A 17,092-nucleotide genomic window follows, 5' to 3' on the forward strand; every position below is an offset into this window, starting at 1 on the left:
TTGTCACGAACTGGGCAAAAAAATTCATTGATTCCAAGTGGAATCATTCCTTGCAGCCTAGTAAGGTCAAAACGTTGAAAGCTCTGACAGCTGTGCCAAATTTCCCCCAAAATTCCTCCCAACATCATCCATCGTTCTATTCACTTTGTCTCAAGGCACAGAATAAACAAGTTATGAAGCTCAACCCTTCCTTGAAGCTAAGGCTACAGAATCTGGTTTAGGATATCTCTGCAGGAATTCAAGATTCACTTCTTTTGGTTTATAATTCTTGAGAAGTTTCAGCAGCACTAGTTTTATTGTTGAAGAAGTCTGGAACATTTCTACTACCATCCCTCAAAAATCAGGTATGAATAGTCTAGCTGGGATCCGAGCTGCAAGATCCTTACTTTTCCAGAAACCAAAGTTTGACCTGTTTCTAGAAGCATTTATTACTTTATTGCTCCTCTGGCTACTACAGCATGCAAAGTAATAATGTCATCCATCAATGAAACTGCTTTTGGACATTGGGTAATATGCTACATGAAAATTACAGGCAAATGCTTCTTTTGTGACACAAATGGTTAGGTTTAACACACTTAATGTTGATTGTGAGATGGTGATGCATGGATTGATGTTGAATGATGTGAAGACTGGCTTGATGTTGAAGTATGCCTCGATGTTTGCTTCAACACTTCACATTGAATGAGGTTTTCTTTTCAACATATCTGTGCCTGACAGCTAGCAGGTTGTAACAGACATGTATGGTGCGGAGGGGGATTGATAGGCGTGCTGATGTTAATTTTTTTAAGGTCAAGCCTAGGCAGTGCTATCTGCAAGAAATGCTATATTCAGTCTATGGGCTATAACCACGCCCACTATTGCCATTTATTCTTTGTTGTGCTTGTCTTAAATGCTTCATTTTTATTGGTGCACGTTTTCTAAATGTCCCTCCTTTGTGTGCTTAGTTCCCTCCTTGCCGATTTCACTAAGAGAACATCTTTGTTGGCCATGACACTACATTCATGTGTGTTCATGCTTCCTCCTGTTACAACTTTGATGGCCCCCTCCTCTCATTTGGGCATTGCAGCCTTAGTGTTCTTGTGGTTGTCCATAGCAATGTGTTCACACCACACCAGTGAAAACACTGGGTTTCAGGTTTTGTTTGTTCTTTTGCCTCTGCTCGGGTATATTTAATTGAGATTATCCAAGCCACACTAATCCACTTTCAGTCTTCCTCATTCTAAAGTTCTCTAAATAGTGCTGCAGCTGCTTCTCTGCTCCCTGTGGATAAACCTCATTCTTAATCCTATATGCATTGCTGCAGCGGCTTCTCTGGTCCCGTCAATAACTCCTCCATTCTAAGTCCTCTAGACAATGCCGCAGCTGTGTCTCTGTTCCCAGTGGTAATTCCCCATTCTTAATCCTTTAGACAGTGCTGCACCTGTGTCTTTGTTCATACATCCACTACACTCCAAACCAAAACACATAAGTAAAAGACATTGTCATTTACAACACAATAGCTCTAACTTTAACAAATGCGAGACCAATTGAATTGCAAATGCTTCTTCACCTTATTTCTCTCTGTACATTTCCCATTGGGAAGCCATTCCTTTGCTTTTTTTTATCATCTCTTCGATTGAACTCCTTCCCCAAGAGTGCAATTTCCTTTCCGCCTCTTCTGTGGCCTAAACAGTTCACAATGAAGGCATATTTCCGACAAGTGAACAAGGAACTAATCAATCAATAGGTAAATCATAGTAAAAAAAAATGCTTCCCAGATGGAACAAAATGTCGGTTTATGTTAAATCTGGCACAATGTTTAAGAAAAAAGGTTGAAAATCAACTCAGCAGTCAGCACAGTCAGCACAGTCAGTTTTGGAATCCTCTTACATGGAGCTAGAAAACATACTGAAGCAACTGCCAGTAGGAGGCATGCTGGAAGGAAGCAGCTGCTAGCAGTATTTACATTTCCTAACAAGCATTTGCAATGCAATAGGTCTTGCATTTTCTTGAGTTAGATCTATTGCCATTTTAAATTCATAACTGGACTTTTCTTGCCACATAAATTGATCAACCCTGCCTCATAATTTCATCTTTTCCTGTCATATAATTCCAGTGGCTAAGCATTTAATTGAAGCACTCCCATTTACCTTCTTTCTCTATCTTAAAACATATACAATTATCAAATAAACCTTTCGCAGAAATAAACTATTGGTATTTGAGTGTAATGCTCAAAAACAGGATAACAAAAATATCATTTGGGACGGATTGGAGGGTAAAAGGAAAGAGGGTGTCAGGAGTAAAGATGGAGAGGACAAGTGGTGTAGTAACAGTGTCATGGGCCCTGGAGTAAGAAAGGAAAATGGTTGACTGCAATTTCGGTAGGAAAATACAGATGTAATTAGAGTGAGGTCCATAGGTCTTTGGGCCCTGGTTCCACTGCACCTTTTGCTCCATTGATAACTAGGCCTCAGGAGAGAAAGCAGATGGGGCAGAGAAAGAGAAGCCAAAGGAATACAACAGACAAAAGGAAGAAAGAGAAGGAGTCCCAAAGAAATGAAAGAAAGAAGGGAAAGAAAGAACAAGAAAATGAAAACACAATTCAGAGCAGAAATAGAGCAAATGTGTAAGACAAAAAAAGGGAAGAAAGCTAGCGAACAAAAGATATAGAGGAAAAAATAATTAAAGAAGTGTGGAAAGAAAGAGATAAATGAACATTAGAGAAAAAAGAGAGATAGTCATAGAAACAAGCAGCAAAAGAACCAGGGCATGTATGTACTGACACATTTCCCACAGACACAGAATAGGAAAACCACTTTCACACTTCAGGTCCCATCAAGTAACTTGTGGCTTACACATACAGACGGGGCAAAGAGGGATTCATAGTAAAACATGAATTGACAAATAAAGATAAGAAAAACAACAGAGAAAAGAAGGAAGAAAGATCTAAAAAAAAAAAAGTGAAAGTATGCATGCCGTGACAAAGGAAAGAGCAAATAAGAAAGACAAGGAAAGAATGAAGGGAAGAGGAAAAAACTAGAGAAAGAATTAACGTGTGATGAAGAAAAAAGAGAAGAATGAAACAAGGAAAGAAATAACCAAGTTTGGGTTTGAAAGAGGAGGTAGCAAGAGGAAGAGGCAAATAAAAAGAATGGAGGAGTAGAAATGAACAGTTGAAAGAAAGAGCAAAACTAGTCTGTGAACTGCGGTGCACTGGTGCAGCTGCGCCTGAGGTCACAGTACTGGAGCTGCATATTGTACTGACTGCAAGAACTGACGTGCTCTGGCAGACAGTGTGTGAGGGGCTCCTGGCACAGGCAGGGAGGAGGGCTTGGAGTGTGTGAAGCAATGCACTGATGGAGCTGAGACCGAGGTCCCAGTACTGGAGCAGCGGAGTGTAGTGACTGCAAGAACTGAGGGGCCCTGGCAGACAACATGGCTGAGGGCTTGGACTGTGTGAACTGCAGGGCACAGATGGAGCTGTGCCCGGTGTCCCAGTACTGGAGCACCAAAGAGTATTGACTGCAAGAACTGAGGTGCTCTGGCAGACATCGTGTGTGGGGCTCATGGCAGAAGCATGGCTGAGGGCTTAGAGCGTAAGAACTGCAGTACAGTGATGGAGCTGCGTCTGAGGTCCCAGTACTGGAGCAGCAGAGAGTACTGACTGCAAGAACTGAGGTGCTCTGGCAGACAGCATTTGTGGAGCTCCTAGCACTGGCAGGGCAGAGGGCTTGGAGTATAAGAACTGCAGGGCACTGATGCAGCTGTGCCCGAGGTCCCACTAGTGGAGCAGCAGAGTGTAGTGACTGCAAGAACTGAGGTGCTATTGCAGACAGTGTGTGGGACTCCTGGCACAGGCAGGGTGGAGGACTTGGAGTGTGTGAACTGCAGTGCACTAATGGAAAGGTGCCCATGGTCCCAGTACTGGAGCAGCAGAGTTTACTGACTTCAAGAACTAAGGTGCTCTGGCAGATAGTGTGTTTGGGGCTCGTGGCCCTGGCAGGGAGGAGGGTTTGGAGTGTGTGAACTGCAGTGCACTGCTGGCGATGTGTCTGAGGTCCCAGTAGTGGAGCAGCAGATTGTACTGACTGCAAGAACTGAGGTGTTCTGGCGGACAGCATGGCTGAGGGCTTGGAGTGTGTGAACTGCGGTGCACTGATGGATCTGCGCCCGGGGTCCCAGTACTGGAGCACCAGAGACCAATGACTGCAAGAACTCAGGAGCTCTGGCAGACATCGTGTGTGGGGCTCCTGGCACTTGCATGGTTGAGGGCTTGCAGTGTGTGAACTATGGTGCAGTGTTGGAGCTGTGCCCGAGATCCCAGTACTGGAGCAGCAGAGTGTACTGACTGCAAGAACTGAGGTGCTGTGGCAGACAGCGTGTGTATGGCTCATGGCACTGGCATGGTTGAGGGCTTGCAGTGTGTGAACTATGGTGCAGTGATGGAGCTGTACCCGAGGTCCCAGTACTGGAGCAGCAGAGTGTACAGACTGCAAGAATTGCTCCGGCAGATAGCGTGTGTGGGGCTCCTGGCACTGGCATGGCTGAGGGCTTAGAGTGTGTGAACTATGGTGCAGTGATGGAGATGTGCCCAAGATCCCAGTACTGGAGCAGCAGAGTGTATTGACTGCAAGAACTGAGGTGCTATCGCAGACAGCGTGTGTGGGGCTCCTGGCACTGGCAGAGCAGAGGGCTTGGAGTGTATGAACTGCAGTGAACTGATGGAGCTGCACCCGAGGTCCCAGTACTGGAGCAGCAGAGTGTAGTGACTGCAAGAATTGAGGTGCTATCGCATACAGCGTGTGTGGGGCTCCTGGCACTGGCAGGGTGGAGGGCTTGGAGTGTGTGAACTGCGGTGAACTGATTGAGCTGTGCCAGTTTTCCCAGTACTGGAGCAGCAGAGTTTACTGACTGCAAGAACTGAGGTCCTCTGGCAGACAGAGTGTGCGGGGCTCCTGGCACAGGCAGGGAGGAGGGCTTGTAATGTGTGAACTGTAGTGCCCTGATGGAGCTGTGCTTCAGGTCCCAGTAGTGGACCAGCAGAGTTTACTGACTGCATGAACTGAGGTGGTCTGGCAGACAGTGTGTGTGGGGCCCTGGCACTGGCAGGGAGGAGGGCTTGAATTGTGTGAACTGCAGTGTGCTGATGGAGCTGTACCCGAGGTCCCTGTACTGGAGCAGCAGAGTGTACTGACTGCAAGAACTGAGGTGCTCTGGCAGAGAGCATGACTGAGGGCTTTGAGTGTGTGAACTGCAGTGCACTGATGGTACTGTGCCTGAGGTCCCAGTACTGGAGCAGGACAGTGTACTGACTGCAAGAACTGAGGTGCTCCTGGCACTGGCATGACTGAGGTCCCAGTACTGGAGCAGCAGAGTGAACTGACTGCAAGAACTGAGGAACTCTGTCAGACAGCCTGTGTGGGCCTCCTGGCAGTGGCACGGCTGAGGGCTTGGAGTGTGTGAACTGCGGTGCACTGATGGATTTGTGCCCGAGGTCCCAGTTTTGGAGCAGCAGAGTGTACTGACTGCAAAAACTAAGGTGTTCCGGTAATTTCTTATGATGCTGTTGATGTACTCTGCAGGAGTAGCACCAACATTTTGGCACTACTCCTGCAGAGTAGATAGGGGCCTATTGTAATCAATGGTGTGCCCCTTTGTAATGCCTGCTGTCAGATGTTGTAGTACTCCATCTGTTCTCACAGCAGGTTTTGATGTAAGGACTCATTTTCACTAAAACAAAAAGCAATGCAGAACACACAAAACCAAAGTGAAAAACTGCTGCTTGTGTTCTCTTCCTGGGCATTCACTGGAAATGTTTACATTTAACCGCAAATGGGCGGAATTCTACATAATAGTGTAATTTCGCTTTACAAGACTAATGCAAAATCCCCAAAATTACGCAAACTATGGTGGTGCACTTTTAAATTCATCCAGGCCTAGTTAAAACCTCACTTTCATAATTAAAAAACAGAAAATCTTGAAGGGAAACAAAATACACTTAATTTCGAAGCACAGAAAATTAGGCCCATGTTTATTCTTTTTTTGTGCTGCATTTGCACTGCTTTTTGACGCAAAAACGGCACAAACTTGCAAAATACAATTTTGATGTAAATGTGGCGCTAAAAAAGTATAAATATGGGCCTTGGTGTCTGACTGTTCTTCTCGGGTAAGTACATTACATAACCAGGCATAAACCTAGATCAAAGCAGAGCCACCCTTGCCCACCCCAGGAGGACCCCCAAGGATGGAGGGACCCACCCCAGGGACATTCAGGTAAGTTCAGGTAAGTATACATTTTTTTTTTTTATATTTTGTTTTGGTGGCATAGGGGGGCCTTATTTGTGCCCCCCTACATGCCACTATGCCCAATGACCATGCCCAGGGGACAGAAGTCCCCTGGGCATGGCCATTGGGCAAGGGGGCATGACTCCTATCTTTACAATGATAGGAGTCATGTTGATGGGGGATGGGCGTCGTTAAAAAATGGCGCAAGTCGGGTTAAGACGATTTTTTCGACGTAACCTGACTTGCCCCATTTTAAGACGCCCATGCGCCATTTTCCCCCTACGCCGGCGCTGTCTGGTCTACGTGGTTTTTTCCCACGCAAACCAGGCAGCGCCGGTCTGATTGCGCCGTCTAACGCCATTCCATAAATACGGCGCCCGCATGGCGCTTCAGAATGGCGTTAGACGGCGCAAAACTTTTTGACGCTAAACTGCGTTAGCGCAGTTTAGCGTCAAAAAGTATAAATATGGGCCTTTATATCTCCGAATTCTCTAGTATAAAATTTCAAACAGTAATTTAAGTGCAACATGGATATTTAAGTCATCTCCTACAGACAACGGTTGCTATGTCATTTCCGGTAAATTCCCTTGACAAACAGAGAATCATTTTTATTCTGACTAATGGGATTCATCAATCTGGCTCTGACTTAACGGCTGTAATTACGAATCTACCAAAAGCAGCAGGACTGGAGCAATGACTCGTACAAGATTGCTGGTCCGCAGATCTCATTGTCACTAGTTTTCACTAATGGCACAATGCGTACTTTTCTCATAACTACAAAGTAGTTAGAAAAAAGGCGCATAGGCTGGGTTTCTTCATAGACACACACAGCAAAAGCAAATAATTACAAATGTTTCAATTTAGAACATTTTTAGGGTTGAGCGAGCAAAGCGATTTGTCCGTGGTGTAATCTCTCTGTGAGCTTTTAACCACGCCCATCAGTTTGGTTGGTTCGTGGGCTTGCTTTTTGAAAATGTGCTTGATTTAATTAGTGAAAGACATATATATATATGTCATGCCTTTTCCGGTGTTTAGCCCGCCTCGAGAGTACTGACCAACTACTGATAATATACGATGCTCCATGTTTTCAGTATGATTTCTGGATTACTTTCTCTTTATTTCGTAGGCAGCACGATCTCGTTGGGCAGTAGTCGAGCTCTTTGCATGACATCAACCCTGTTACATGGATATTTGCACTTTTGCCGGTTACATAGATAACTGCACTTTTGTTGATACGTTTCACTGCGAGCGAACTTCTGTTTCCTTTTATGTGTCTGCTCTGAGCTCATGGCAGCTATCAGATCGCTTATGTGAAACTGTTTTACTTTCACTTTTCAGTTTATGTGGCAAGAAAAGTCTGGTTATGAGTTTACAATGCTAATAGCTTTAACTCGAGCAAACGCAAGACCCATTGCATTGCAAATGCTTGTTTAGTTTGCCATCCACATTAAATAAATCTGGCCCTACTACAGTTTTCCAAAACAGTTTGTGAGTAAGCTTGTTGTTAACTCAGGGCCTCCTCTTTCAGTTTTTCATGCAACTGGCCATAGGCATCACAAACCCACATTTTGTGCTGTCGGCCCAGTTGATTACTCATAATGTTAATCAGTACTGCTTGATTCAAAGTGTTACAACAAGATTCAAGCAGTGTAAAGACTGTCATGGATATATGTTGGTGACAGACATCCATGATGTCTGCCTCTTTTGCCTCGGCTTCAAGCATGACTGAGTAGTGCGACTGTGGTGACAGCGACAGCAAACCCAATCTCACTGTCTCTGAAAAACTACAAGAAGTCGAGGAAACCGTCCTGGAAGAAGTAGAGGGCGCTGACGTGCACTCACTCCCTAGGCTGATCTCGCGACTGGTTGTCATCGACGTCACTGGAGTCAGCTATGTCAAAGAAATTGGAAAAAAAACATTAGAAATACAAGTATGGGTCTCTGTTGGCCTCCACTTTCACCTTGCAGAGTCATGTGATACCCCCAATATCTCCAGGCCTTAGAGTCGTTCTCCGTATCGAAACCAGTTCCATTTCTACTCCTGATCCATTCCGATCCTGTGAGGTCAGCAATGCCACAACAGCTCTGTGAGCAGAGGGAGGCCATGGATAGAATATTTGGTACCTCCGAAGTTCCTTTGGGCCCAATGGCTCCGATGTGGTCTCCAGTCAGGTTATCTCCAGCAGATCCATCCCAGATGCTGACTGCACCACTTGACCCAAAGCTGGCACTTTCTTCAAGCTTGGTTCTACCAATGCCAACCCAATGCTGCCAACCAAAGTCTTGAGGCCGGTACAGATGCCCGAAATTGAGCAGATACTGAGGGATCCATCCTCCATCAATACCAAGATCCAAAACATTACACATACTCTGATCTAGAGAGATACACTCCATATGACGACGATGACAATGCCCCTTATAAGGAGGGCAATATATTTGATGACTTACTGGATGCCTGTGGCTTAGACACCTCTTCAGACATTGGTCTGTCTTCCCTAAACCTAGCAATAGCAAAGGACTGATCTGCCTCCTTCGCTATGGTGATTAGGAAGTCAGTAGAAGCTGTGGACCTTATAGCCCACAGCAGAAGTTAAAACGAATGTCTTCACTGAGGTCCGCAAACCTGGGCAAACCAACCAAGAACCTCTACTTTCATTCAACAAGGCCCTCGCTGATGTACTGATGGGCACCCTGGCCAAAGTCAGGTTCTTACTCCCAGTTACTAAGCAAGAGGCAAAGCAGCACAGGCCTGCTCCTGGGGACCCAGATTTTCTACTGCACCACTTCACTCCGGACAGCTTTGTTATACAGACATCCACAATTCACCTCAACACTAATGCCTTCTCTATAACCCCTCCTGACAGAGTCAAAACAAATGGAGATGTTCAACAAACAGATATTTTCTTCTGTCAACCTTGCCGTAAGATCTGTTAACCCGTCTTGCCTCCTGGGCAGGTACTTGCATGCGTTGTCAGACATGGTCACAGACACCTTGCCAGTTGTCTCAGTTTACATCAGACCCACCCTATAGTGCCTGATCACAGACGGCCAGGATGCAACAAAGTACTTCAGTTGCTCAGGGTTGAAGCCGACTGATTATCTGAGTAGGGCAGCTGGGACCAGAGTGGTACTTAATTGCCACTCATGGATTCACTCCACAGGCTTTTCTTCAGATGTCCAACAATCTTTGATGAATATGTCCACAGACAGCTCTCTGGTGTGAGGAGCGAATGGGGGACTCGACTTTAGAAAGGTTCAGAAAGAGCATGGCCAGTACTCGCTCTATAGGCCTTGGCCTGCAGATTCGGCAAATAACCAGCAACTTAGCCCTTTTGATACATTAGCAGGAGGTATTAGCAAAGGCAGCACCAGGTCCAGCCCCAGTAGTAACATTTCTCTGAGTCCTTTCGAACTAGAGGCCCGAGATCAAGCCAACAGCGTCTAGGTCCACTGGGGCAATGATCTACCCAAAGCTAAGGCCCCAACCCATCCTGCAGCTGCCACAAAACTGCTTTAATTCACCCTTGGCATCTCACGATCGCCCACTGGGAGGACTTTCTTCCTCCCCAGATGGAGGAGCATCACATTGCACTAATGAGTCCTCCAGAATGGTGTAATGGCAATAAGGTACTCTCTCTTGATGGTCAACAGATGGAAGGGACAGCTGTGCATCAGTTGAAAGGGAGTGCACATCTGGTAGATAAGGATCAGATTAAGGTTCCACTGCAGCATCACAAAAGGAGTTGGTGTGACCATGAGGATTAGCCCTTTCAAGAAACGATCATAACAGGTGATTTCTTTTTTTTTTTTTTATAAAGTGATGGCTGGTCTGGCAAACATAGTAAGGCCAAAATGTCAAAGTGTTGCAGGGCTAAAGAGAGAAAAAATAAGTAAACATCTGACAACTGTGCATTTAAGGGTTGGATGTTAGTGAAGAACACCAAGCAAACCTCTCCCAGTGTCCTGTTTAAACAGTTGAAGCAGACAAATGCCTGGGTGCCAAGATAACACCAACCACTGCGGGAGGAAGGTTGAAGGACATGTTTCTGCTCAATCTCCACACATGGAAGTGTAGAGTGTGCAGGTTTGAATGTAAGACCAGACCCTGCTGTTGGGACAGGACATCCTGCTGAATGGGCAGCTGGATTGGAGGACAAAGGCTCATGGTCAGATGTTCTGGGTACTCTCTTTGCCCAGTAAAGGGCTACTAGGGTGGCTTGGGAATGATCTTTCTTTATCTTCGTCAGCTCGCTGGGCAGGAGAGGTAGGGGCAGGAAGGCATACAGGAGTTCTGAGCCCCAGTTGAGATGGACAGCATCTGTGAGGGGGAACCATTCGGGTAAAGCCAAAACAGAAGATTGTGGCCACTGCACATTCTCTGCAGTGGCAAAAATATTGAGCCAGAGTTCTACTTATTGCCGGAAAATGCCCTGTGCAAACTCAGAGTGTAACTGCCATTTGTGATCCGCTAGGCAATGGCTGCTGTGTTAATCTGCCCTGGCATTTAAAAACCTCACCAGGTGCTGTGGAATCAGGGAAATGCCCTAAGTGTTTGGCCATTTTCAGAGATGTAGGCCCTCCTGGATTATGACCCGTAATCCTACCTGCCCTGTTTGCTTCAATACCAATCAGCAGCTATGTTGGCCCCCTGATAGTTGGGGAGAATGCTTTCATTGAAAAGTGAATCACTGGCAACTCCAGCAGGTTGATCTGGAGGCGAGTTTCTTTCAGAGACCAGAGTCATCGGCTCTCCACTCCAAGGTGACCACTGGTCTGATTGTGGTTGAGTAGCAACCACTGCAGGGCTTTCAGTCTCCTATGGCACCTGAATGGTCTCAAATACGTCCTATTGGTGCTGAGTCCACTGAGACTTAAGGTTGCAATGCACAGCCTGCATGTCCCCGTGGCGGGTCCACAAGCAGGATGCAAGAGGCTCAGAAGCCTCAGAGCTGCTCTTACTGAGACCTAGGTAAAAAGGTTGAAACATGGAGATCATTTCAACAGGTCAGCACTCTACTACGTCCACCTCATCCCTCCAAGGAGGAGAAACTGCTACAGTGTCTGGAAACAGCCTAGAGTTTCTATATAGATTAAACAACGGATTACAGAGTCGATGACTAACTTTCTTTGGTTTCTCTGGAGCCAAAAATTGGGCAAACTGGAAAAGAAGAGAACCGTCTCTCAATGGATTGTCATGCTGTTGTGAGACTCTCGCCAAAATAACAAGACTGCTGAGTTTTAGCCGGCAGCACCACCGACTATGGGGGACTGAGTCCGATCCCAAACCGTGTGGGAGCTGTCAGCTTAACCCTTTTGTTTAGCTAGCAGCACCTCACAGATACCGTAGGTAAAAGTGGTTTGTGGCAGCCCATCGCCTGGCACTCTTAGATTCCTCATTGAAGTCTTGATGGAAACAGATAGTAACCTGTTCTCTCAATTACAAAAGTCTCATACATGCAATGACAAGCACAGAAGTATATTTTGCTTCAATTGGATTTATTGAAGCAAATGCATTCCATGTAAAAAGGCATGAAGTCAATTATAAGGATGATTAAACCAGACACTATTACAATGGTGACCAAGAAAGTGAAACAGAGAAACAGTCCCAACATATTTGTCACAATAGCATTACCAACATTCCTACACACACTACTCAGATTCTTACATGAGAGCAAGTAGTAGTGATAGCCCTAATCTGCCCATCTAGTCCCGTGAGTGTAGCATGAGCCCTATACCTGTGCCGAAGGTAAAGGAGAGGTCTGTTAATCTGCTGGAAATCCTCCTCCACGACAGAAGAGGAAGTGCCAAGTATCTGCTGAAACTGCAAAAGGCGACAGGCAGCATAGGATGGTGATCAGCCTGATGTTTTATAATAAACATTGTGTTATTCTAGGAACTGCCCTGATGTGACAACACGTACCTTTCTGTGTAACGAAGATGCTGTAGTCTCTGAGCCGGCGATACTGGGGAACCTATCATATGTAACCTTGGTGCAAGCACAGAATGAAATGTCATGCAGAGCAATGAAAAACAAAATTCTACAGAGGACAGTAGATAAGAATAATAAAACATCACCACTAAAATGATACCTCGCTGAAATATTAAAAGGAATAAAATGCCAAGTGACTCGTGAAGGGTCACAAATTGCAGACCTAAGCTAAAATAGGCAAACATTTTTGTGAGTATGTGCCTAGTGATCACCCTCACGACAATGCATTAAAATCTTCTATGGACCGTCCAAGAAGCAGCCCCTAGAGGTTTTTTGCTCATTCTACTAAAGGAAAAGCAGACATGACTGGGATGATGAGTGGTTTGTTTGTTCTAGACATTTCCCAGGTTGCTCCATGGCCATCTCTCCACTATGTTCACAAAGCACTATTGCCAGGACAGCCAGGTCCGGTGAGAAGGGCAATTTGCCCAGTCTGTCCTGCATGATTTTCTGATCTAAGCCATGCAACAGACCCTTCACCTGGGGAGGTACTGCTTTGGTATGTTAGAAATGGGGTCTTTAGTTTGCAGTGATGTGCACCCTGTCTAAGTAGGGACTCTAACATAACCCCTGCTCATCCCCTTGGTAGCTTGGCTCAAGCAGTCAGGCTTACTGCGGCATCAATAAAAAAAAATTGATGCCCAAGCACAATGCTTGGAAAATCCGTATGTGCTGTATTGATGGAGCCGTGGTGATATAGGTGCTGTGTCAATTCTGCAGCTGCTGCTTCGACTTTTCTAACTGTGGGACAGACACTGCGTCAGTGTTTCTGCTGCAACAAGTCAGTGTGTGGATTTCCTTCTTCAGGTCACCATCTTACACTTCCAAGGGCCCAGGTACTGGAGTTGGCACCACTTCGCAAGTCAGGACTCCCAGCAGAAGAGCCTAGGCACTGGCAGAAGAAGTCTTTGATAGCCCTGAGACTTCTAACAAGAGGCAAGCTCAGTTCAAGCCCTGGCTGGGAGGAGGTTGTGTTGGAAATTGACCTTTTCGCAGGGTTTCCATCTTGGCTTCTGACCTCCTGTTTTGATCCTGTGCTGAATTTTGGTTTTGCTGGCTTTATGACTCTGGGCACTTTACCACTGCTGACCAGTGCAAGTGCTCTGTCTACATTGTATTGGTGATCAATTTATCAGTGATTGGCATAAGTCCCTAGTATAGTGCACAGTATATGCCCAGGCCTGTAAATCAAATGCTACGAGTGGGCCTGCAGCACTGATTGTTACCCACATGAGTAGCCCTGTAAACATGTCTCAGATATGCCACTGTAGTGTCAGTGTGGGCAGTTTAAAACTGCCATTTTCACCTGGCAAGTGCACCCACTTGCCAGGCCCAAACCTTCCCTTTTGCTACATGTAAGTCACGCCCAATGTAGGCCCAATGCAGACACTGGGCAAGGTGCAGTGTACTTAAAAGGTAGGACATGTGCTGGTGTGTTTTACATGTCATAATAGTGAAATACTGCTAAATTCGTTATTCACTATTGCTAGGCCTATTTTCCCATAGCATAACACAGGGAGTGCCTTGAAATATCCTTGAAGTGTAATTTCCCACTGAGAGCAGATGGAGCTATAGTTAGGGGTCTCTGAACTCACAATTTAAAAATACATCTTTGGTAAAGTTTTTTTTAGAAAGTGGGCATTTTCTTGCTTAACCATTCTGTGGCTCTGCCTGGCTGTGGAATACACATCTGGATCAGAATGGCCGTTGGGCTGCTTCTGAATTCACTCTAGACCAGTGTTTCCCATCCTTTTGACTTCTGTGGACCCCCACTTTATCATTACTGGAGACCAGGGATCCTTCTGAATCTTTATTAGAATCCGGGGTCCCCCTTCTGAGTCATTACTGAAAGCTGGAGACCTAATCTGTTAATATTATTTAATTTTCTAGCAGTTGCAGACTTCCTGTGGAGGCTTCGCGGACCCCCAGGGGTCCCCGGATCGCAGGTTGGGAACTACTGCGCTAGACAGTCACACAAAGGGAGTGGAGGCGTGCCCTGCATATCCTGATGGCTCTTCCTGGGCTAGAGTGGTGGGAGGAGCTGAATAGGGCTGTGCCTGTCTTTACACAAAGTGGTCTCCAAACCCACTAGAGTATATCTGGGACCAAGGGAGGGTCTTGTGCACTACAAAGGCTTTCCACTGACGTTTGCCTACTTCAAAGGCAGAAATGAGTATAAGTACTGGACTGCTGACCCCACAACTTTAGAACACTTCTGGATCAAGAGGAGACTCTTCCAAGGAGAAGATCTGAAGAGCTGTGAGGAGGTGTACTGCCCCTTTGCTGTGTGTGCTTTGCTTGGTTGGCCTGCAGTTGTTGCTTTTGCTTTGGAGAGGACAAAGACTGGACTTTGCTGTGTAACCTGCTTCTGAAGTTTCTCCAAGGGCTTGGACTGAGCTTGACTCCTGTTAAAAAGTACCAGGGGCATCAAAGACTTCACCTGCCAGCCTTTGGGTTGCCTTGCTGAGGACCCTGACTCACCAGGTGGTGCCCACTCTAATTCCTAGGCGCTTGGGAGTGAAAGCTGGTGTACAAACAAGAATAACCAAATATGGACTCCGGACAACTCCAGAACTGGCGCCACTGCCGCACCCAAAGCTGTTGTCCCTGCTGAAGTGCAACAACTGTGACCGACACCACTGGCCCAAAGCCACCGCAGCGCCTCTGAAATCCTGCAACATCATCATCCCCGAGTGCCATGTCACCAACGTTTGTGACACCCAACTCTGCTGTGACATCTGTGGTCCCGTGATGTGACCGCAGCCCGGGAGCTCACCTCTTCACATCTTGACCCATCGACCCCACCAGATCGTAAGGAATGGATGCCTTGCCGCTGACGCCACCTCACCTCTGCAAGGAACAGATGCCTCACCTCCCCGACTCCCTGCCACGTCTTGGACTCTGCCCCATTTCTAAGGTACTGTAAATCGGGTATGTGCAACTCCATGAGTGGCGTCAGAATGTCGGAACACTAAGTCAATGACATCGGGATAGCTCCAGTTGGAGCTATTGTGTTTCTAAGTGCTTTATTGGGGATTTAATCTTTGCTTGTGCATATTGGATTTTTGTCATTTTGGTCCTGTTTTACTTAGATAAATATTGGCAATTTTTTAAAACTGGTGTGGTGTCCATTTGTAGTGCTTTCACTGTGTTACTGTGTGTGCGTACAAACACTTTACACATTGTCAGTGGGATAAGCCCGACTGCTCTAAGGGCGGTGAGTAGGGGTTATCTTAGGAGTGTGCCTCGCTTAGCCTGCCTAGAGTGAAGGTCCCTACTTGGACAGGGCCTAAGCAGACTGTCAACTAAAAGCCCCACTTCTAACACTGGTAATCAGTGGTGAGGATAGGACTTATGCTTGTACCGGACATACACTGATTGGTGTACACTATTGCATAGTGCAGACCATAACACAACCACATACTGCTTTTTGATTTATTTTTTTCTGGTTTTTGATAACCTTTGGAGTTATCCACAAATAATGTCTCTCTCTCTGGTGATCCAGCAAGTGAAGTTGCAGAGGGTGTGTTTGAGATTTAGAAGTTGAAATCCTACACAGTGCCTCAATTGAAACAGTTCTGCAAGGTCTTAATTGCCCTGCGAAGAGTTCTTCTAGGAAAGAGGAGCTGCAAAAAGTGCTGAGGGCTTGGTGGGTAGCAAGAGAAGTTGGGGAGGCTGAGAATGAGAATGTGAAATACCGGACCAACAAGGAGTCTTTGGAGCTCAGGATCTGCCTGTACGGAAAGTATCTTCCAGGAGTGACAGCAGTGTGTCATCCAGAGGTCTGAGCCCAGAGCAGCTGGAGGAAAGGTGACAGGCCAGAGGGTGCATGAGCTGGAAACTGAGATGCTCAGGTTGGAAGCAGGAAACAAAAAGTTTGAAATGGTGCAAAAGCAAAAAGAGAGGAGAAAAGTGCTTTTGGCCCACAAGTTGAGTATGAGGGAGCTGGACCTCAAGGCCAAAAACAGCAAGAATGGTTGCAGTATACTTCCAGTGCAGTCTGAGAAGAGGGTGCACATTTCTAAAGATTTAGTGGAGGATTACAAAAGGAAGAATGACATACACTTGTGGTTTAAGGGGTATGAGTCAGCTTTCCACATGAACAGGGTCCCTGAGGTACACTTGGTGCAGGTCTGTGAAAGCTGTTTCAGGTAGAGGATCCCCAGGGGCTCACCTACTCTACCACGAAGGACATCCTACTCACTAGTTATGGTCTCACCCTAGAGCTGTACAAGGAAAAGTTTGGGTCCTATAAGGAAGGTGGATTCCCAAACGTATCTAGAATGTGTTGATTCTTTTTGTAGAGCACTGGATGGTTGGGTAAAGGGCAGTAAGGTAACAGATTATGAGGGGGGGTGTACAATTTACTTGCATGGGAGCACTTGTACAGGCTTTATTTTCCTGAGCTGCACCAGCATCTGATTGACAGCAAGATGACTGACCCCAGCAAGCTTGTCCAGGAGGTGGACTGCTAGGAGAGTACCAGGGTCCACAAGAGGTATGGGGGAGACTCTGACAAGGTGAGGCAGGGTCCCCATCAGAAGAAGTGGTGGGGGGCAAGGGCAGACAGGGGGAGTTCTCTAAAGGGCCCCAACCTAGTTCCCAGGGTAAGGATTCCCAATCCCCAGATGGGAAAAAGCCTTGGATCTCTACAGAGAAGCCTGCAGAGAAGGGTCCCCCTAAGTGTTATGCATGTGATCAGGAGGGTCACATGAGGGGGGGTGGGGGTGGGGGAAATCTCAAGTGTCCTACGAGGACACAGGCACCTTTTGGTGCACAGTCACAGAGGCTGCCCAGTGGTTCCCACAATAGATAACTGTTATACATGGGGCACGGTAT

Source organism: Pleurodeles waltl, chromosome 8, assembly GCF_031143425.1.
Source record: "Pleurodeles waltl isolate 20211129_DDA chromosome 8, aPleWal1.hap1.20221129, whole genome shotgun sequence".
In the NCBI taxonomy this organism is placed as follows: domain Eukaryota; kingdom Metazoa; phylum Chordata; class Amphibia; order Caudata; family Salamandridae; genus Pleurodeles; species Pleurodeles waltl.